Source organism: Bombina bombina, chromosome 9 (genome assembly GCF_027579735.1).
Source record: "Bombina bombina isolate aBomBom1 chromosome 9, aBomBom1.pri, whole genome shotgun sequence".
NCBI lineage: Eukaryota > Metazoa > Chordata > Amphibia > Anura > Bombinatoridae > Bombina > Bombina bombina.
Window position 1 is genome coordinate 199014397 of NC_069507.1, and position 22647 is coordinate 199037043.

Consider the following 22647-nt stretch of genomic DNA (forward strand, 5'->3'; position numbering starts at 1 on the left):
GAAGACGGAATGAATGTTGTCAGTAGGGAATCCTTATTGCGTCTGCCCTAAACTGGAACGAGCTTTTGTTATAACAGGGAGGAAGTAAAGGCAACGTATGCGCATATCAACAAGTAATGCGGTGACGTAATATGACGGCCGCCTAACGGCCAGTATTTTAATTGGATTGTCAAACAACGTGACCGGGCTAAGAAAAAAAAAACAAAAAAAACGGGTTGTTTTAAAAGGGTAGAGAAATGGATTAAAAAACGGCAATAACTTAATAAATATAGCAAAATTTAAAAAATCATGAATTAAAGTCCCATTCAATTTTTGTGTATTTACAGGGGAAGCAATATAATAGATCAAACTTTACCTTCACTTTAAGTGTGCAATAGCATTATGTCTAAAAAAACAAAATTTATGCTTACCTGATAAATTTCTTTCTTTTGCGATGTACCGAGTCCACGGTTTCATCCTTACTTGTGGGATATTATCCTTCCCAACAGGAAGTGGCAAAGAGAGCACCCACAGCAGAGCTGTCTATATAGCTCCTCCCTTAACTCCACCCCCCAGTCATTCGACCGAAGGCCAAGGAAGAAAAAGGAGAAACTATAAGGTGCAGAGGTGACTGAAGTTTTCAATAAAAATACTATCTGTCTTGATAGACAGGGCAGGCCGTGGACTCGGTACATCGCAAAAGAAAGAAATTTATCAGGTAAGAATAAATTTTGTTTTCTTTTGCAAGATGTACCGAGTCCACGGTTTCATCTCTATTGGGATACCAATACCAAATTTAGGACACGGATGAAGGGAGGAATAAGACAGGAACCTAAACGGAAGGCACCACTGCTTGCAAAACCTTTCTCCTAAAAATAGCCTCCGAAGAAGCAAAAGTATCAAATTTGTAAAATTTGGAAAAAGTATGAAGCGAAGACCAAGTCGCCGCCTTACAAATCTGTTCAACAGAAGCATCATTTTTAAAAGCCCATGTGGAAGCAACCGCTCTAGTAGAGTGAGCAGTAATTATTTCAGGAGGCTGCTGTCCAGCAGACTCATAAGCCAAACGGATGATCCTTTTCAGCCAAAAGGAAAGAGAGGTAGCCGTAGCCTTTTGACCCCTACGCTTTCCAGAATAGACAACAAAGAAGATGCTTGACGAAAATCTTTGGTTGCCTGCAAATAGAACTTCAAAGCACGAACCACGTCCAAGTTGTGCAATAAACGTTCCTTCTTAGAAGAAGGATTAGGACACAGAGAAGGAACAACAATCTCCTGATTGATATTCCTGTTAGTAACAACCTTAGGGAGAAACCCAGGTTTGGTACGCAAAACCACCTTATCAGCATGGAAAACCAGATAAGGTGAGTCACATTGCAAAGCAGATAGCTCAGAAACTCTTCGAGCTGAAGAGATAGCAACTAGAAACAGAACTTTCCAAGATAGAAGCTTAATATCTATGGAATGCATGGGTTCAAACGGAACCCCCTGAAGAACTTTAAGAAGTAAATTTAGACTCCATGGCGGAGCAACAGGTCTAAACACAGGCTTGATTCTAACTAAAGCCTGACAAAAAGCCCGAACATCTGGGACATCTGCCAGACGCTTGTGCAATAGAAAAGACAAAGCAGATATCTGTCCTTTTAAGGAACTAGCTGACAATCCTTTCTCCAAACCCTCTTGAAGAAAAGACAAAATCCTAGGAATCCTGATCTTACTCAATGAGTAGCCTTTGGATTTGCACCAACAAAGATATTTGCGCCATATCTTATGATAGATTTTCCAGGTGACAGGCTTTCGAGCCTGAATCAAGGTATCTATGACCGACTCAGAGAAACCCCTCTTTGACAAAATCAAGCGTTCAATCTCCAAGCAGTCAGTTGCAGAGAAATTAGATTTGGATGCTTGAACGGACCTTGAATCAGAAGGTCCTGTCTCAGTGGCAGAGTCCATGGTGGCAGAGAAGACATGTCCACCAGGTCTGCATACCAAGTCCTGCGTGGCCACGCAGGTGCTATCAAAATCACAGAAGCTCTCTCCTGTTTGATTCTGGCAATCAGACGCGGAAGGAGAGGGAAAGGTGGAAACACATAAGCCAGGTTGAACAACCAGGGTACTGCTAGAGCATCTATCAGTACTGCCTGAGGATCCCTTGACCTGGATCCGTAACAAGGAAGTTTGGCGTTCTGACGAGACGCCATCAGATCCAATTCTGGTGTGCCCCATAGCTGAACCAGTTGAGCAAACACCTCCGGATGGAGTTCCCACTCCCCCGGATGAAAAGTCTGACGACTTAGAAAATCTGCCTCCCAGTTCTCTACCCCTGGGATATAGATCGCTGATAGATGGCAAGAGTGAGTCTCTGCCCATCGGATTATTTTGGAAACTTCTATCATCGCTAAGGAACTCCTTGTTACCCCGATGATTGATATAAGCCACAGTCGTGATGTTGTCCGACTGAAATCTGATGAATCCGGCCGAAGCCAGCTGAGGCCACGCCTGAAGAGCATTGAATATCGCTCTTTATTCCAGAATATTTATCGGGAGGAGGGCCTCATCCTGAGTCCACAAACCCTGTGCTTTCAGGGAATTCCAGACTGCACCCCAGCCGAGTAGGCTGGCGTCTGTCGTCACTATAACCCACACTGGCCTGCGGAAACACATTCCCCGGGACAAGTGATCCTGTGACAACCACCAAAGACGAGAGTCTCTGGTCTCTAGATCCAGATTTATCAGAGGGGATAAATCTGCATAATCCCCATTCCACTGACTGAGCATGCATAGTTGCAGTGGTCTGAGATGTAAGCAAGCATATGGAACTATGTCCATTACCGCTACCATTAATCCGATTACCTCCATACACTGAGCCACTGACGGCCGAGGAATGGAATGAAGAGATCGGCAGGTGGTCAAAATCTTTGATTTCCTGACCTCAGTCAGAAATATTTTCATGTCCACCGAGTCTATCAGAGTCCCTAGAAATGAAACTCTTGTGAGAGGGGAAAGGGAACTCTTTTTTACGTTGACCTTCCACCCATGAGATCTTAGAAAGGCCAATACTAAGTCCGTGTGAGACTTGCCTAGTTGGAAAGTCGACGCTTGAATTAGAATGTCGTCTAGATAAGGCGCCACTGCTATGCCCCGTGGACTTAGGACCACCAGAAGGGACCCTAGCACCTTTGTGAAAATCCTTGGCGCCGTGGCCAACCCGAAGGGAAGAGCCACAAACTGGTAATGTTTGTCCAGAAAGGCAAACCTGAGAAATTGGTGATGATCTTTGTGGATAGGAATGTGCAGATACGCATCATTTAAGTCCACGGTGGTCATATATTGACCTTCCTGGATCATTGGTAAAATAGTCCGAATGGTCTCCATCTTGAAGGATGGAACCCTGAGGAATTGGTTTAGGATCTTGAGATCTAGGATTGGTCGGAAGGTTCCCTCTTTTTTGGGAACCACAAACAGATTGGAGTAGAACCCCTGCCCCTGTTCTGTTTTTGGAACTGGGCAGATCACTCCCATGGAAAATAGATCTTCTACACAGCGTAAGAACGCCTCTCTTTTTGTCTGGTTTACAGATAATTGAGAAAGATGGAATCTCCCCCTTGGAGGAGAATCTTTGAAATCTAGAAGGTACCCCTGGGTTACGATTTCTACCGCCCAGGAGTCCTGAACGTCTCTTGCCCAAGCCTGAGCAAAGAGAGAGAGTCTGCCCCCTACTAGATCCGGTCCCGGATCGGGGGCTACCCCTTCATGCTGTCTTGGTGGCAGCAGCAGGCTTCTTGGCCTGTTTAGCCTTGTTCCAAGCCTGGTTAGGTTTCCAGACTGGCTTGGATTGAACCTTCCCCTCTTGCCTTGCAGCAGGGGAAGAGGAAGCTGGACCACCCTTGAAGTTTCGAAAGGAACAAAAATTAGACTGTTTGGTCCTCATCTTATTTGACTTATCCTGAGGGAGGGCATGACCCTTCCCTCCAGTGATATCTGAAATGATCTCTTTCAGTCCAGGCCCAAATAGGGTCTTACCCTTGAAAGGGATGGTCAAAAGCTTAGATTTTGAAGACACATCAGCTGACCAGGACTTAAGCCATAACGCTCTACACGCTAAAATGGCAAAACCTGAATTCTTTGCCGCTAATTTAGCCAGATGAAAAGCGGCGTCTGTAATGAAAGAATTAGTTAGCTTAAGAGCCCTAATTCTATCCAGAATATCCTCTAATGGGGTCTCCACCTGAAGAGCCTCCTCCAGAGCCTCAAACCAAAAGGCAGCTGCAGTGGTTACAGGAACAATGCATGCTATAGGCTGGAGAAGAAAACCTTGATGAACAAAAATTTTCTTTAGGAGACCCTCTAACTTTTTATCCATAGGATCTTTGAAAGCACAACTGTCTTCAATAGGTATAGTTGTACGCTTAGCCAGAGTAGAAACAGCTCCCTCCACCTTAGGGACCGTCTGCCACGAGTCCTGCATGGTGTCGGATATGGGGAACATTTTCTTAAAAATAGGAGAGGGAGCGAACGGAATACCTGGTCTATCCCACTCCTAAGTAACAATGTCCAAAATCCTCTTATGGACCGGAAAAACATCAGTGTAAACAGGAACCTCTAAATATTTGTCCATTTTACACAATTTCTCTGGAACAACAATAGGGTCACAATCATCCAGAGTCGCTAAGACCTCCCTGAGCAATAAGCGAAGGTGTTCGAGCTTGAACTTAAATGCCGTCATATCTAAATCTGTCTGAGGGAACATCTTTCCTGAATCAGAAATCTCTCCCTCAGACAGCAAATCCCTCATCCCTATCTCTGAACATTGTGAGGGAATATCGGATACGGCTTCTAAAGCGTCAGAAGGCTCATTCGTTCTTAACCCAGAGCTACTGCGCTTTCCTTGCAACCCAGGCAGCTTAGATAAAACCTCTGTGAGGGTAGTATTCATAACTGAGGCCATATCTTGCAAGGTGAAAGAATTAGACGCACTAGAAGTACTTGGCGTCGCTTGTGCGTGCGTTACTGGTTGTGACACTTGGGGAGAACTAGATGGCAAAACCTGATTTCCTTCTGTCTGAGAATCATCCAGTGCCAAACTCTTATAAGTCAAAATATGCTTTTTGCAATTTATAGACATATCAGTACAAGTGGGACACATTCTAAGAGGGGGTTCTACAATGGCTACTAAACAAATTGAGCAATGAGTTTCCTCAATGTCAGACATGTTGAACAGGCTAGTAATGAGACAAGCAAGCTTGGAAAACACTTTATTTAAAGAAAAAACAACAATTTTCAAAAACGGTACTGTGCCTTTAAGAGAAAAAAAGGCATACACAAACTGCAAAACTGCTTAAAATTAACTCAAATTTTCCGAAATTTTTACCGTAGACTCACTAAGCATTAGTAAGATTGCACCACAAGTATTTAAGCAATTAACCCCCAAATGTGAAAAACAGATTGACAAAGTGTCAAAGACCGGTAAAAACCCCTGTCAGCACCTCGCCACAGCTCTGCTGTGGCGCCTACCCTCAGCATCTGTGGGAACAGCAGTGGACCTTAGTTACAAATGCTAAGATCATCATCCTCCAGGCAGAAATCTTCATCTATGTCCTGCCTAAGAGTAAATAGTACACACCGGTACCATTTAAAAATAACAAACTCTTTAACAGTTTATCACCTCTTTCACTTTACCCTTCCTGCTTAGAGCCGGCAAAGAGAATGACTGGGGGGTGGAGTTAAGGGAGGAGCTATATAGACAGCTCTGCTGTGGGTGCTCTCTTTGCCACTTCCTGTTGGGAAGGATAATATCCCACAAGTAAGGATGAAACTGTGGACTCTGTGCATAGTTTTTCTTTTGCAAGATGTACCTACCTTAATTAAAAAATACTTTATAGCTAAAAAAATGCTAATCATCATCTGAGCCTTCAGCAAGTCATCTTTTTTATGGTAGTGTGTATATACTGTTTATATGGGTATGCATGTGTATTTATGTGTGCATGTATATATATATATATATATATATATATACAGACACAGAACATAAGAAGGCACTCACTGGTCTTTTCAAAAGGTATTTAATAAGCGGGACATTTCAGGGACACACTCCCCTTCCTCAGACAAACAAACACTACCACCAAGTGGCCTTTTAAACAGTGTAGCCCCTCCCCCTGTGGAGTGAAATTGCGCCAAAACCGTAGTCATGGCAACCCTCAAACCCAATAACATTAGTTAGTGCATACCATATACAATAGGCATTCATCTTCTATATAGTGCATATTATCTTGAAAAATAATATATAAGTGCATAATACAGCATTGCTGGCACAACGATATTAATCATTTAAATAAACAATTTTAAAAGCAAAAATAGAGACAAAATATAAATTGTGCATAAATACACCACATATTGTGTTGATTTGCAAAGTGTACATATACAACATGTATCAACATATATACATATGTCTCTCCATCAGTATCACGCTTTAGTATCATGCCTATTGTATATGGTATGCACTAACTAATGTTATTGGGTTTAAGGGTTGCCATGACTACGGTTTTGGCGCAATTTCACTCCACAGGGGGAGGGGCTACACTGTTTAAAAGGCCACTTGGTGGTAGTGTTTGTTTGTCTGAGGAAGGGGAGTGTCCCCCCGAAACGTCACGTTTATTATTAAATACCTTTTGAAAAGACCAGTGAGTTCCTTCTTATGTTCTGCGTATTTGACCCGCTGGCACCCTAGCAGTTGTGTATTAGGTGAGAGTGCTCTTTTCTGGACTATATATATATATATATATATATATATATATGTGTGTGTGTGTGTGTGTGTGTGTGTGTGTGTGTGTGTGTGTGTGTGTGTATTAATGTGTATTTATGTGTGTATGCTGAAAAATGAAGCAGATAGACTTGCTTGACACAGTAAAACGAGGTATACCTGTATAGTTGTCTGGATCTATTAAGTGCAATTTCTAAGTACAATACATATCTTTGATGTTATCTTTGTGTATTTGTCTAGGATTTAAAGTAACTTATGTCTAATTGGCACAGATAATATTTACGTGTTATGCTTTTATCTCCTTGTAACCAAGCTCAATAAGTGTTAATTCCTGGTCTGGTTGTTTTTAACTAATCACCATTTGTTTTAAATTGTATAAATAGCTATTCACAGATGTTTACATTTAGTCTATGATTACGGTCTAAATGACTGAAACCGGTCAAACATTTGTGGCCATGGAAATTTTATGTTTCCACTTGCTTTTAATGTTTGCCTAATAAAGTGATATTTTTATTATTTTGCATATGGAGGCTTTTGTGGAACTCTTTTTTGAATATGTGTATATACACATTATAACACATAAATATATATGTATTTAAACATATACATATATTTTTACAGGGAACACATAGTTCACATAGACCGCAATGTAATGGCACTTTTCAGTGCCATTTTTTTTCTAACACCCCACAGCTGACACCTTTAGCCCCCAAAAAGCTGGTTTCATGTAGTTTAAACATGCTGGGAAATATGTTTCTACACATATATACTAAAGAAACAATGGACTGGATTCATACGGCCAGATTACGAGTTTTGAGTTATGAGGGGTGCGGTGCTAATTTGCACGTTATTGTCACCGCTCACTTACCTACAGCGCTGGTATTACAGGTTTTCCTAAACCCGGCGTTAAAAGGCAAGAAGTGACCGTAGAGCAAAATTGTGCTCCATACTGCACTCCAATACCAGCGCTGCTTAAATCAGCGGTGACCTGGTTGTGCGTGCTCGTGCACGATTTCCCCATAGACATCAATGGGGAGAGCCGGCTGAGAAAAAGCCTAACACCTACAATAAAGCAGCGTAAAGCTCCGTAACGCTGCCTCATTGATTCCTATGGGGAAACTAAATTTATGTTTACACCTAACACCCTAACATGAACCCCTAGTTTAAACAACACTAATCTTACACTTATTAACCCCTAATCTGCCGCCCCCGACATCGCCGACACCTACATTATACTTAACCCCTAATCTGCCGCTCCGGACATCGCCGACACCTACATTATACTTATTAACCCCTAATCTGCTGCCCCCAACATCGCCAACACCTACATTATATTTATTAACTCCTAATCTCCCACCCCCAATGTCGCCGCAACCTACCTACACTTATTAACCCCTAATCTGCCGCTCTGGACATCACCGCCACTATAATAAACATATTAACCCCTAAACCGCCGCACTCCCGCATCGCAAACACTAGTTAAATATTATTAACCCCTAATCTGCCGCCCCTAACATCGCCACCACCTACCTACATTTATTAACCCCTAATCTGCCGCCCCCAACGTCGCCGCCACTATACTTACTATTAATAACTAAATAATTCCTATTTAAAACTAAATACTTGCCTATAAAATAAACCCTAAGGCCTAGATTTGGAGTTTGGCGGTAGAAGGGCTGTTAACGCTCCGCAGGCTTTTTTCTGGCCGCACCATAAATTTAACTCTGGTATCGAGAGTTCAAACAAATGCTGCGTTAGGCTCCAAAAAAGGAGCGTAGAGCATTTTTACCGCAAATGCAACTCTCGATACCAGAGTTGCTTACGGACGCGGCCAGCCTCAAAAACGTGCTCGTGCACGATTCTCCCATAGGAAACAATGGGGCTGTTTGAGCTGAAAAAAAACCTAACACCTGCAAAAAAGCAGCGTTCAGCTCCTAACGCAGCCCCATTGTTTCCTATGGGGAAACACTTCCTATGTCTGCACCTAACACTCTAACTTGTACCCCGAGTCTAAACACCCCTAACCTTACACTTATTAACCCCTAATCTGCCGCCCCCGCTATCGCTGACCCCTGCATATTTTTTTTAACCCCTAATCTGCCGCTCCGTAAACCGCCGCAACCTACGTTATCCCTATGTACCCCTAATCTGCTGCCCTAACATCGCCGACCCCTATATTATATTTATTAACCCCTAATCTGCCCCCCACAACGTCGCCGACACCTGCCTACACTTATTAACCCCTAATCTGCCGAGCGGACCGCACCGCTACTATAATAAAGTTATTAACCCTTAACCCGCATCACTAACCCTATAATAAATAGTATTAACCCCTAATCTGCCCTCCCTAACATCGCCGACACCTACCTTCAATTATTAACCCCTAATCTGACGACCGGAGCTCATCGCTACTATAATAAATGGATTAACCCCTAAAGCTAAGTCTAACCCTAACACTAACACCCCCCTAAGTTAAATATAATTTTAATCTAATGAAATTAATTAACTCTTATTAAATAACTTATTCCTATTTAAAGCTAAATACTTACCTGTAAAATAAATCCTAATATAGCTACAATATAAATTATAATTATATTATAGCTATTTTAGGATTAATATTTATTTTACAGGCAACTTTGTAATTATTTTAACCAGGTACAATAGCTATTTAATAGTTACCTAGTTAAAATAATAACAAATTTACCTGTAAAATAAATCCTAACCTAAGATATAATTAAACCTAACACTACCCTATCAATAAATTAATTAAATAAACTACCTACAATTACCTACAATTAACCTAACACTACACTATCAATAAATTAATTAAACACAATTCCTACAAATAAATACAATTAAATAAACTAGCTAAAGTACAAAAAATAAAAAAGAACTAAGTTACAAAAAATAAAAAAATATTTACAAACATCAGAAAATTATTACAACAATTTTAAACTAATTACACCTACTCTAAGCCCCCTAATAAAATAACAAAGACCCCCAAAATAAAAAATTCCCTACCCTATTCTAAATTTAAAAAGTTAAAAGCTCTTTTACCTTACCAGCCCTGAACAGGGCCCTTTGCGGGGCATGCCCCAAGAATTTCAGCTCTTTTCCCTGTAAAAAAAACACATACAATACCCCCCCAACATTACAACCCACCACCCACATACCCCTAATCTAACCCAAACCCCCCTTAAATAAACCTAACACTAAGCCCCTGAAGATCTTCCTACCTTGTCTTCACCATCCAGGTATCACCGATCCGTCCTGGCTCCAACATCTTCATCCAACCCAAGCGGGGGTTGGCGATCCATCATCCGGTGGCTGAAGAGGTCCAGAAGAGGCTCCAAAGTCTTCCTCCTATCCGGCAAGAAGAGGACATCCGGACCGGCAAACATCTTCTCCAAGCGGCATCTTCGATCTTCTTGCATCCGGTGCGGAGCGGGTCCATCTTGAAGCAGGCGACGCGGATCCATCCTCTTCTTCCGTTGTCTCCCGACGAATGACGGTTCCTTTAAGGGACGTCATCCAAGATGGCGTCCCTTGAATTCCGATTGGCTGATAGGATTCTATCAGCCAATCGGAATTAAGGTAGGAATATTCTGATTGGCTGATGGAATCAGCCAATCAGAATCAAGTTCAATCCGATTGGCTGATCCAATCAGCCAATCAGATTGAGCTCGCATTCTATTGGCTGTTCCGATCAGCCAATAGAATGCGAGCTCAATCTGATTGGCTGATTGGATCAGCCAATAGGATTGAACTTGATTCTGATTGGCTGATTCCATCAGCCAATCAGAATATTCCTACCTTAATTCCGATTGGCTGATAGAATCCTATCAGCCAATCGGAATTCAAGGGACGCCATCTTGGATGACGTCCCTTAAAGGAACCGTCATTCGTCGGGAGACAACGGAAGAAGAGGATGGATCCGCGTCGCCTGCTTCAAGATGGACCCGCTCCGCACCGGATGCAAGAAGATCGAAGATGCCGCTTGGAGAAGATGTTTGCCGGTCCGGATGTCCTCTTCTTGCCGGATAGGAGGAAGACTTTGGAGCCTCTTCTGGACCTCTTCAGCCACCGGATGATGGATCGCCAACCCCCGCTTGGGTTGGATGAAGATGTTGGAGCCAGGACGGATCGGTGATACCTGGATGGTGAAGACAAGGTAGGAAGATCTTCAGGGGCTTAGTGTTAGGTTTATTTAAGGGGGGTTTGGGTTAGATTAGGGGTATGTGGGTGGTGGGTTGTAATGTTGGGGGGGGGGGGTATTGTATGTGTTTTTTTTACAGGCAAAAGAGCTGAAATTCTTGGGGCATGCCCCGCAAAGGGCCCTGTTCAGGGCTGGTAAGGTAAAAGAGCTTTTAACTTTTTTAATTTAGAATAGGGTAGGGAATTTTTTATTTTGGGGGTCTTTGTTATTTTATTAGGGGGCTTAGAGTAGGTGTAATTAGTTTAAAATTGTTGTAATAATTTTCTGATGTTTGTAAATATTTTTTTATTTTTTGTAACTTAGTTCTTTTTTATTTTTTGTACTTTAGCTAGTTTATTTAATTGTATTTATTTGTAGGAATTGTGTTTAAATAATTTATTGATAGTGTAGTGTTAGGTTAATTGTAGGTAATTGTAGGTAGTTTATTTAATTAATTTATTGATAGGGTAGTGTTAGGTTTAATTATATCTTAGGTTAGGATTTATTTTACAGGTAAATTTGTTATTATTTTAACTAGGTAACAATTAAATAGTTCTTAACTATTAAATAGCTATTGTACCTGGTTAAAATAATTACAAAGTTGCCTGTAAAATAAATATTAATCCTAAAATAGCTATAATATAATTATAATTTATATTGTAGCTATATTAGGATTTATTTTACAGGTAAGTATTTAGCTTTAAATAGGAATAATTTATTTAATAAGAGTTAATTAATTTCGTTAGATGTAAATTATATTTAAGTTAGGGGGGTGTTAGTGTTAGGGTTAGACTTAGCTTTAGGGGTTAATCCATTTATTATAGTAGCGATGAGCTCCGGTCGTCAGATTAGGGGTTAATAATTGAAGGTAGGTGTCGGCGATGTTAGGGAGGGCAGATTAGGGGTTAATACTATTTACGATAGGGTTAGTGAGGCGGATTAGGGGTTAATAACTTTATTATAGTAGCGCTCAGGTCCGCTCGGCAGATTAGGGGTTAATAAGTGTAGGCAGGTGTCGGCAACGTTGAGGGGGGCAGATTAGGGGTTAATAAATATAATATAGGGGTCGGCGGTGTTAGAGGCAGCAGATTAGGGGTACATAAGGATAACGTAGGTGGCGGCGCTTTGCGGTCGGAAGATTAGGGGTTAATTATTGTAAGTAGCTGGCGGCGACGTTGTGGGGGGCAGGTTAGGGGTTAATAAATGTAATACAGGGGTCGGCGGTGTTAGGGGCAGCAGATTAGGGGTACATAAGTATAATGTAGGTGGCGGTCGGCAGATTAGGGGTTAAAAAATTGAAATCGAGTGTCGGCGATGTGGGGGGACCTCGGTTTAGGGGTACATAGGTAGTTTATGGGTGTTAGTGTACTTTAGGGTACAGTAGTTAAGAGCTTTATGAACCGGCGTTAGCCCAGAAAGCTCTTAACTACTGACTTTTTTCTGCGGCTGGAGTTTTGTCGTTAGAGCTCTAACGCTCACTTCAGAAACGACTCTAAATACCAGCGTTAGAAAGATCCCATTGAAAAGATAGGATACGCAATTGACGTAAGGGGATCTGCGGTATGGAAAAGTCGCGGCTGAAAAGTGAGCGTTAGACCCTTTAATCACTGACTCCAAATACCGGCGGTAGCCTAAAACCAGCGTTAGGAGCCTCTAACGCTGGTTTTCACGGCTAACGCCAAACTCCAAATCTAGGCCTAAGTTAGCTACAATATAACTAATAGTTACATTGTAGCTATCTTAGGGTTTATTTTTATTTTACAGGCAAGTTTGTATTTATTTTAACTAGGAAGAATAGTTACTAAATAGTTATTAACTATTTACTAACTACCTAGCTAAAATAAATACAAATTTACCTGTAAAATAAAAACTTCCCTAAGTTACACTAACACCTAACACTACACTACAATTAAATAAATTACCTAAATGAAATACAATTAAATAAATTAAATACATCTAAAGTACGGACCCCCCCACTAAATTACAGAAAATAAAAAACAAATTACAAGATATTTAAACTAATTACACCTAATCTAATAGCCCTATCAAAATAAAAAAAGCCCCCCCAAAATAAAAAAAAACCCTAGCCGAAACTACCAATAGCCCTTAAAAGGGCCTTTTGCAGGGCATTGCCCCAAAGAAATCAGCTCTTTTACCTGAAAAAAATACAACCAACCCCCCCAATAGTAAAACCCACCCACCACCCACACAACCAAACCCACCAAATAAAACCCTAACTAAAAAAACCTAAGCTCCCCATTGCCCTGAAAAGGGCATTTGGGTGGGCATTGCCCTTAAAAGGGCATTTAGCTCTATTGCGGCCCAAAGCCCTAACCTAAAAATAAAACCCACCCAATAAACCCTTAAAAAAACCTAACACTAACCCCTAAAGATCCACTTACAGTTTTGAAGATCCGACATCCATCCTCAACAAAGCCGGGAGAAATCCTCAACAAAGCCGGGAGAAGTCCTCAACGAAGCCGGGAGAATTGGTCCTCCAGACGGGCAGATTTCTTCATCCAGATGGCATCTTCTATCTTCATCCATCCGGCGCGGAGCGGGTCCATCTTCAAGACATCCGACGTGGAGCATCCTCTTCTTCCGACGACTACCCGATTAATGAAGGTTCCTTTAAGTGACATCATCCAAGATGGCGTCCCTTAGATTCCGATTGGCTGATAGGATGATTGGATCAATCAATAGGATTGAAGTTCAATTGTACTGCTCACTTTTTTGCCTCCCAGGGCAAGCTCGTAATACCGGCGCTATGGAAGTCCCATTGAAAATAGACTATACGCAATTTGCGTAAGTTGATTTGCGGTATACCAGCGGTAGTAAAAAAGCAGCGTTATGAGGCTTAACGCTGCTTATTTACTCCTAACGCAAGACTCGTAATCTAGCCGATAGACACTAATGTGGTTGTTGAGGGGCTTTGTTATAAAACAGATTATGTTAGAAATTTATTGAGCATTGCTTCACCTTTTTTTTCAAGATTTTGGTAGGTAGGCATTTCTGCCATTAAAGGGACATGAAACCCATTTTTTTTACTTTCATTATTCAAAAAGACCATTTAATTTCAAACAACTTTCCAATTTACTTCTATTATCAAATTTGCTTCATTCTATTGGTATCCTTTGTTGAAGGATCAGCAATGCCTGAACACAATGACAAGAGGCATATATGTCTAGCCACCAATCAGCACCTAGCTCCCAATGGTGCACTGTTGCTCCTTAACCGCCCCATATATGCTTTTCAACAAAGGATAGCAAATGAACAAAGTAAATGAGATAATAGAATTTAACTGGAAGTTGTTTAAATTTACATGCTCCATCTGAATCCTGACAGTTTAATTTTGACTTTACTGTTTCTTTAACATCTAAAGTTGCTTGAGGTGTATAATAATACATGTTATCTCTTACATCACACAACATGCAAAACAAAGTTACAAGCACAACAAAACTAAAACATGCTTGCAACATAGCAATTGGCGGTGCTATACAAATTAATAATAATAATAAATATAGCTGCAAGCAGCGATAGAGGTGGCCATGCGCATTTACTTTGCAATGGCATACAAGCAGCTAAGTTACAATATAAAGCTTTACAGAAATTTTTAACATTCTAACATTAGCATTTGGAAAAAAAAAAACATTTTCGAAAATGTTGCGTTTTTCAAGATGGCTGCCCTGCCATATGACCAATACATTCATCACGATCAGATGTAACTCTAGTTCATAAGATATTGTTTTGCAGCAAATTTCACAGCTTTAACATAAGCGGTTGCAAAGAAAACACATTTTCGAAATTTTTGCATAAACCAATATGGCTGCCACAGCTTGTGACCAATTCCTTTAATATGAACAACTGTGATTCGAGGTCACAATATAAGGTGACTTAGCTAGTTTCACAGTTCTAACATAAGCGGTTGCAGAGAAAATAGATTTTCAATTTTTTTGCGCAAAACAAAATGGCTGCCTAATCATATGATATACAGCCTCCATATTATGCACAATTGTTCTTACCATAGATGTCAATAAACATGGCAAAAATAAAGCATTTTTGTAAAATGGTTTTTGTTTAATTATTAATTTAAAAATATCGTTAAGCATTTTTGAACAATTCAAAATGGCTGCCAAACCACATGACCTATCAACTTCTCTTGAACAAATCTGAATGTTAGTCATAAGATAACTCTATAAACAAAATTTCAAGTCTGTGTCATAAGCGGTTTCGGAGAAGAAGATTTTTGTAGTTTTTAAAAACCGCGCATACAAAACAAAATGGCCGTCAAGCTATGCATTGTAGGGCTTTCAAATTGCACATACTAATGCTCACTATAGACCTCTACAATTTGCAGAAGTTTTATGAAAATTTGCAAATGTTTTATTTCACGAAGGCGACTGCGCAGTTCGAATTTTTACTGCAATATTGCCTTTAGGGGTTATGACTATGTGTACTCATGTGTCTGCTACACTGTAATATAGTTAAATAGTGTAAACATGATGCATAAAATGCAAATTTACACAAATAAACAGCGATAAAAAGGCGAATGGCTCATAGCAGCTATGTTGATAATGGAAAATTCGCAGTTTGAACAAACTTGGTAGATGCAAATTTTTACTGCAATATTGCCTTTAGGGGTTATGACTATGTGTACTCATGTGTCTGCTACACTGTAATATAGTTAAATAGTGTAAACATAATGCATAAAATGCAAATTTACACAAATAAACAGCGATAAAAAGGCGAATGGCTCATAGCAGCTATGTTGATAATGGAAAATTCGCAGTTTGAACAAACTTGGTAGAGGACCTTGCAAGGAGCACATGTGCAAAATTGTGCTTCATTGCACTTAGCGGTTGCAGAGGAGAAGATGTTTAAAAATTTTCCCACATTTCCAAATGGCAGCTAGGTCATGTGACTAAATCACTTCTCTTGAACAAACTTTATTCTAGGTCAATACAGCAGTACACACAGCAAGTTTCACAGCTGTAACATAAGCGGTTCTGGAGAAGAAGATTTTCAAGCAGTTGTCGAAATTTGTCGCAAAAAGCAATATGGCTGCTAGATCACATGACCTATGAGATTTATGTTGCATAGGATTATGCACAGCATAGATCTTTAGCATTGTGCCAAGTTTCATGAGGTTTTGAGTTATGCTGTTGTTTTTATAAGCACTTGAAAAAAGTGGCGGAATAATAATAATAATAATAAAAAAAAAATAATAATAATAATCCTGACAATAACAATAGGTTGTCCTGCAACTTCGTTGAATGGCCACCTAATAATAGCTTCAATAGAAGAAAATGTGTCTCCAGGAGATAGCCATCAGCATTCTGGGGTGTTCTAGAACAGAGTTCTTCAAACCAGAGGTCAGGACCCATTACTGGGTCGCAACACCATGTTTACTAGGTCGCGACTAGTGTGTGTGTTGTATGAGAGTGTGTGGGTGTGTTGTATGAGAGTGTGTGGTCTGTGTGTGTGTTTAATGAGAGTGTGTGGTGTGTTATAGGATTGTGGTGTGTGTTGTATGACAGTGTGTGTAGTGTCTTTGTGTTGTATGAGAGTGTGGTGTGTGTGTAATTACCTTTTACAACACTTTTAAGTTTTACATCTCCATGGCTAGGATTGTCGGAGTGATCTGTCAACCAACCATGTTGCCGGGGAGTCGTTGTTGCCTGAGACCAACAGCGCTACACAGCGTGTAGCTGAAAGATATGTAGTAATGTCCCACAATCAACATTATCATTATATTTTCAACAAGTAAGGAAACTGCAGGCTCCAAATTTTGGAGCAACTGTGACTTTATTTTACGGGACTGGACTATATTGCACTTTATTAGAGGTACAACACAGGTACTTTCAGCTGGGGTAATTTTTGCATTTTTATGCAATATTTTATTTACTATTTGTGATTGGATTTATGTTTTGTACATATACTCTTAAAATGTTTTTAAAGGTATTTAAATATAACCCTTTAGGACCTTAGCACCAACTTAAATATATATCTGTTTGCCCACCTAGATTACCAGTACATAAATACTGTATCCCCAATGTTTTAGAACATGGTCTGGATTTTTTTACCCACATCTCATTCCAGCATGCAGAATTCAAAGAGAAAAAAAGAAAGAAAAGCACTCAACCTGGGTACAAACATTAACATAATGGCTTGTTCTATGACAGTGCAGTGCAGTGCAGTCCCGAAATACCAGGCAATCCCTCTCTGAACAAGAGAACCGGCAAAACCCCAGATGTAAATTTCAGCATAGTGTGGGCCTTGTCAGTGAGGTGCAGTCACATTTCTCTAGGTACCCTTAGGGAGACTTCCTTCAGGGTCATAATTTGCATAAATAAAAGAGAGAGAAGCGCTAAACCTGTGTACAAACAATAGAATAATATATAAATAAAACCCATACTGACGAGGCCCACACTAGGCCGAAACGTACATCTGGGGTTTTGCTATTTCTCTGGTTCAGGGAGGGATTGCCTGGTATTTCGGGATTACTTCGTCAGTTTGGGTTTTATATATATATTATGCTATTGTTTGCTCCCAGGTTAAGCGTCTCTCTCTTTATGTATATGCAAATGATGACCCTGAAGGAAGTCTCCCTAAGGGTGATGTGGGAAACCAGGCCTGGACCTGTTGCTCAGTGTGCCTAGAAGGATGTTGCTGCACCTCACTGGCGAGGCCCGCACTAGGCTGAAACGTACGGCCATTTCTCTTGTTCAGAGAGGGATTGCCTGATATTTTGAGACTGCACTGTTTAGTCAGGATTAGACTGATATATTACAGGAAAGTTCTTCTCTGTGAAAGGCCTATGTTGAGCAAAAAGAGGCTGCTTTTTGGGTGGTAACTAGCCATAGAACAAGCTATTATGCTTCTATTCGTTTCCAGGTTGAGCGCTTCTCTCTTTTTCTATATGTAGAATTCATAGAGACTTTATGGCTCTTGTGAAGTATCTTTTGTCGAGGTTGTGTGTCACTAAGCTGATGTTGTCTTGTTTTAATCTTTTTTCTTTATTTCTCCTTAAAGGGACAGTAATGTCAAAATAAAACTCTCCAATTTACTTCCATTATCTAATTTGCTTCATTTTCTTGGTATCCTTTATTGAAAATCATATATCGGTAGGCAGCAGAAATACACTACTGGGAGCTAGCTGCTGATTGGTGGCTGCGCATATATGCCCCTTGTTATTGGCTTACCCAATGTGTTCAGCTAGCTCCCAGGAGGCCATTGCTACTCCTTTAACCAAGGATATCAAGAGAATTAAGCAAATTTAATAAAAGAAGTAAAATGGAAAGTTGTTTAAAATTGTATACTCCACCTGAATATTATTAATAATAATAATCATAATAATAATATATTAGAAATTGACTCATCGATCTGTTGAGGGGCGGGAACAATATTTTTTTAATTTTGAAGTTGAGATAAAATCTAGGCCAATGTGTCAGGAGGCTACACAAAGCTGAGGTTCCCTTGCAAATACCTGGCTTTATGTGTATACTGATAGGCTGACTAGTTATAAAAAAATAATTTTTGTAAGAATAATTTCTGGATTTGATGCAACATTAAACTGCTGAGTACAGAAGCACAGTTGCTACTCACCATGATATGTATTTCCTCCTGTACCTGCAGCTCTCTTTAAAGTTGTATTTTAACCCATTAACGAATACAGTTGGTAAAGCTCTGCATCTTTCTGCTGGGCGCCGCCATCTTGTTACATGTCTTTTTTACATCCTGTAACAGAAGCAGTGCACTGTCACAGATCAGTTAAGTTGCTGGCCTTTTTGACTGCAGTACCTTGTAATTTAAATTAGCTTGCAAAAGAGTTATTTTTTTTAAAGGGCCATAATACCCAAGTGTTTAAACACTTTAAAGTGCTGCAGCATAGCTGTAAAAAGCTGACTAGAAAATATCACCTGAACATCTCTATATAAAAAAGAAAGATATTTTACCTCAAAGGTTCCTCAGTAGCCACCTCCCATTGTAAAGGATTTCTAAGCAGCATTTTAGTGTCTGTCCTGGGACAGCTGAAAGGATGAGCCTTGTGAACTCTCATATTATTTCACCAATCAGGTAAAGGAAGCTTACAATGAAATCTCATGAGAGTTAAGTCAAATCTCATGAGATCACAGTAAGAGTTCATGACCTCAGCACTGCTGATGCTGATTGGCTGCTGTTCATTTCTTCATTTTTTTTTTTTTTTTTACCTGCAGCTGGGAGCAGCTGAGTATAACTTTTTACACAGAACTTACTCTGCTGAGCTGAGGAGATTGTGAGGTAAAATATCTTCCTTTTTTATATAGAGATGCTCAGGTGATATTTTCCTGTCAGTTTTTTATAGTTATACTGCATCAGTTTCAAGTGATTTAGCATATGAGTATTATGTCCCTTTAAGTTACACAATTTAAATGTTACATAACAAATATTAAAGCCCTCAGGATAATATTGAGAAACACAGCTACAGAAAAAATGTACATCTCACACTCGACCCTGAAGGGCATGATATGACTTGTCAATAAGACAAAAATATCACTGTTCTGAATATGCCTCACTTCCAAGCCTGGACTGACCATAGGGCATACATGGCATGTGCCAGTTGCCTTTGCCCAACCCATTCACCAGCATTATAGTTGTTTCTCCCTTAAACTCTGCATTCTTTTCAGTGTAATGCTTACCAGCAATAATGAGCCATTTAAATGTAATTAATCACTGGAAAACCAGACGAGACTGTTCCACAATAACTAGAAATAAGCTAATGTCATATTTCAAGAATGAATCTCAGCTTTGGCAAGTAACTAAGATTTTAGATATCTAATAAATGCACAGGAAAAACAAAACTGCTGAGCGAATTATATTGATTCCTTACACATGTTGTGATATTTTAAGAGTCCATCTGGAAGCCACAAACCTGAATCCCAGATAACGTTTAGTGGTGCATGACAAATAGATTATTCCCGCATATTTCAGCTCAAAATTCAGATTTTAGCAAAACCATAAAGACTCATCCGCAATAAAATCCTTACATCTGCTCCCAAATTTAGGGTTATCATCTATCAGATAAAACAAAACTAAGCAATCTTTTCAATGAGGGGCCACACTGTCTTTTTAAAAGGAGTTGTAAATCAATGTTAATAATTGTATAAATCCAAAATAGTAAATGATCAAAATGAAAATTAGAAAGAGGCTTGTCATATATCTGCATAAACACACTGGAAAATATATATTGGATATGCAAAGATTAGAAATGAGTCTGCTGCTGATAAGAAAGCAGTTTTTGTGTTGCAAACGTAGGGGTTTTAGTGGATTGGTAAATAGGGAAGAAGAGTACTATAAGGATGCATGTCTGGTACAAATCTATATCTCTCTATATATACATCTATCTATCTATATATATAAATCCACATCAATTGAAAGCATTCACCGGGTCTTGTATATCAAACAAAATTTATTAACAATAAAGTTTCGGGTTGTTAGCCCCGTCCTCAGACAACCCTGTGTATGGTCTGAGGACGGGGCTAACAACCCTGAAACGTTACTGTTTTGTTTGATATACAAGACCTGGTGAGTGCTTTCAATTTATGTGGATTTTTTTTTTTTTAGATATTTTTTATTGAGGTTACTTTCAAGGCATATAAACATATTACAAGATGCAGAGAACAATATAGGGTCAGTTCAACATTAAAGCATAATGCGTTGTACATCATAAGTGGTAAATGTAGTAACTGGTACTAGAATAGGCTGCCATTTTGAATGTAAAGCTTCTAAAAGAAACCTAGGAGGTCACTCTTGGGCCTCCCAAACATATGGATCAATTACATGTATAGAAGGTGACTAAATCTGAAGAGACCACTCATGGGTCTCACAGTGCAAACCTCATTTTTATATTTTTTAAATAAACTCTTGTTAACTCTTATGGATTATAATTTAGACAATAATACTGTAATTTAAAAGGACTAATAATAACTATATGAGGATAGTCTAGTAAATAACATCAAGGGAATATATTTAAAGAATGACGTAGTAGCAAGCTACTGAGATACGTAATAAATAAGATAAATAGAACCTGTGGGAAGCTCATAGCATGGGTAGAAGTCAATACAGGGCATTTTCCAAGTCTAAGGTCTAACTGAGTTTTGAGGAGTGGGCCCAATCAACATTAATATAATTAGGGATACTTAAAAGTTTCACTATGGAGGCAGAGAAAATATGGAAAAGGCAAATACCTTGAAATGAACCACTACCGATCCCCAACTGTGGACAACTGATATGAACTAGGGATTAAGGTTAAAGAGAGGTCCTCTGGTTGTGATCTGCTGTTACACAGAAATATATTTGTGAGTGTGTGGACAAAAAGATGAAGCAATGGATAAGCTATAAGTCCAATCCATACCCTCTCAATTTAAATAAGATAACCATGCTATCTCGGCCGCAGATAGCACAGAGTGAAGAGGAGAAAATGCTGGGGATTTGAGGGGTAGGCTTGCAAATGTACCATATACACACAACATGTTCGTATTACACAAAAATACAGTGAGGTATGTGTTAACCTAGGATTATAGCTTTACATATCATTAAACACAAACAAAATGTTATATGTACTTTCACCAGTAACTATGACATATGTAGGGATACAATGATAGTCCCTAGATAGTCCCCTGATTATAGATTGATGCTCCGGTCTCAAGGAGATATGTTCATAGACCCCATAAGCCTTGAGATAAAGGAGTGTCATTTGGAGGAAATTATGTGATTATATTCCACTTTATTTCTGCTGGACGTTCTCTTATATTTGTGCGGAACCTAGAATGGTGCATGCAGGAATATTAGAAAGGGACTATAACGTAGTTATAACCTAGGAGTATCGTTTCATATTGTGCTGAACAATCTTCAAAAAGTTAACCAACAGTGTTTTATATTAATTTTCACCAGCAACTATGGAAAATGTAAAAAAGAAAAATTCAACGATAATAGACCGTAGAGTCCTCTGATTGTAGTTAGTCATATCAGTCATAAACCGGTATGTTCAGAGTCCCCATAGACTTTAAGTAAAGGGAGTAACACTTGGAGGAAACTTTCTGGTTAGTTCACTTTATAATCTTACCCCACTCCAATTCTGCAGAATGATCTCCTATGGCCTTGCAGGGCAAAAAAGTAGGATAAGCATCCCTGAAATAGCAAAGATCAAAGGGGTGTTGTTTGGAACACCATGGGTGCTGTGTTGCAATAGAGTTAATAGGTCTGGACTCCTCAAGGACACTCTGAGACTAGAAGGCTTGGCGTGGAGATCGCTGATTTCAATAGCAGCAGCGACATAAGCATGCATGAAGGAGGACACTGTGAGCGGCGGCCACCAGGAAGGGATGGTTCCCTTTGCCAGAATTCAGGTATAGTGAAGAGACGGGAGATAAAGCTTGAGAACGGTGGTATGGGGTCCTGCTTCTGAAGGTGCCAGGTAGGGTGACCTCTGTGTTGAAACCAGTAGGAGGATTCAGTATATTTTCACGTGGCTTTTTTGTTGATTCTAGAGGTTCTGTCCTTTCCTCTTCATCGCCATCCGTAAGCTCCGGAGGCGCAGCCCCACTGTCTGTTTCCAAGCTTCTCTCCGCGCAGATAATATAGGATGGTAGCTGATGGGATCCTGTAGTGGCAACATTGCTGGGATATGTAGGTAAGGAAACAAGTTCATCTTGTAATCTGGAGGAGCAGAAAA

The 22647-nt window shown here is 39.8% G+C and overlaps 1 protein-coding gene across 2 annotated transcripts in view; it reads right to left on the bottom strand.

The window, feature by feature from the left end:
• HPS1 (HPS1 biogenesis of lysosomal organelles complex 3 subunit 1) overlaps window positions 1–22647 on the bottom strand; it is a 363492-nt gene that overhangs the window by 251450 nt on the left and 89395 nt on the right. For both annotated transcript variants that reach the window (XM_053692561.1, XM_053692560.1), the window contains exon 2: window positions 18540–18671. The gene's annotated coding sequence lies outside the window, so the exon portion shown is untranslated. The remainder of the gene's footprint in view (window positions 1–18539; window positions 18672–22647) is intronic.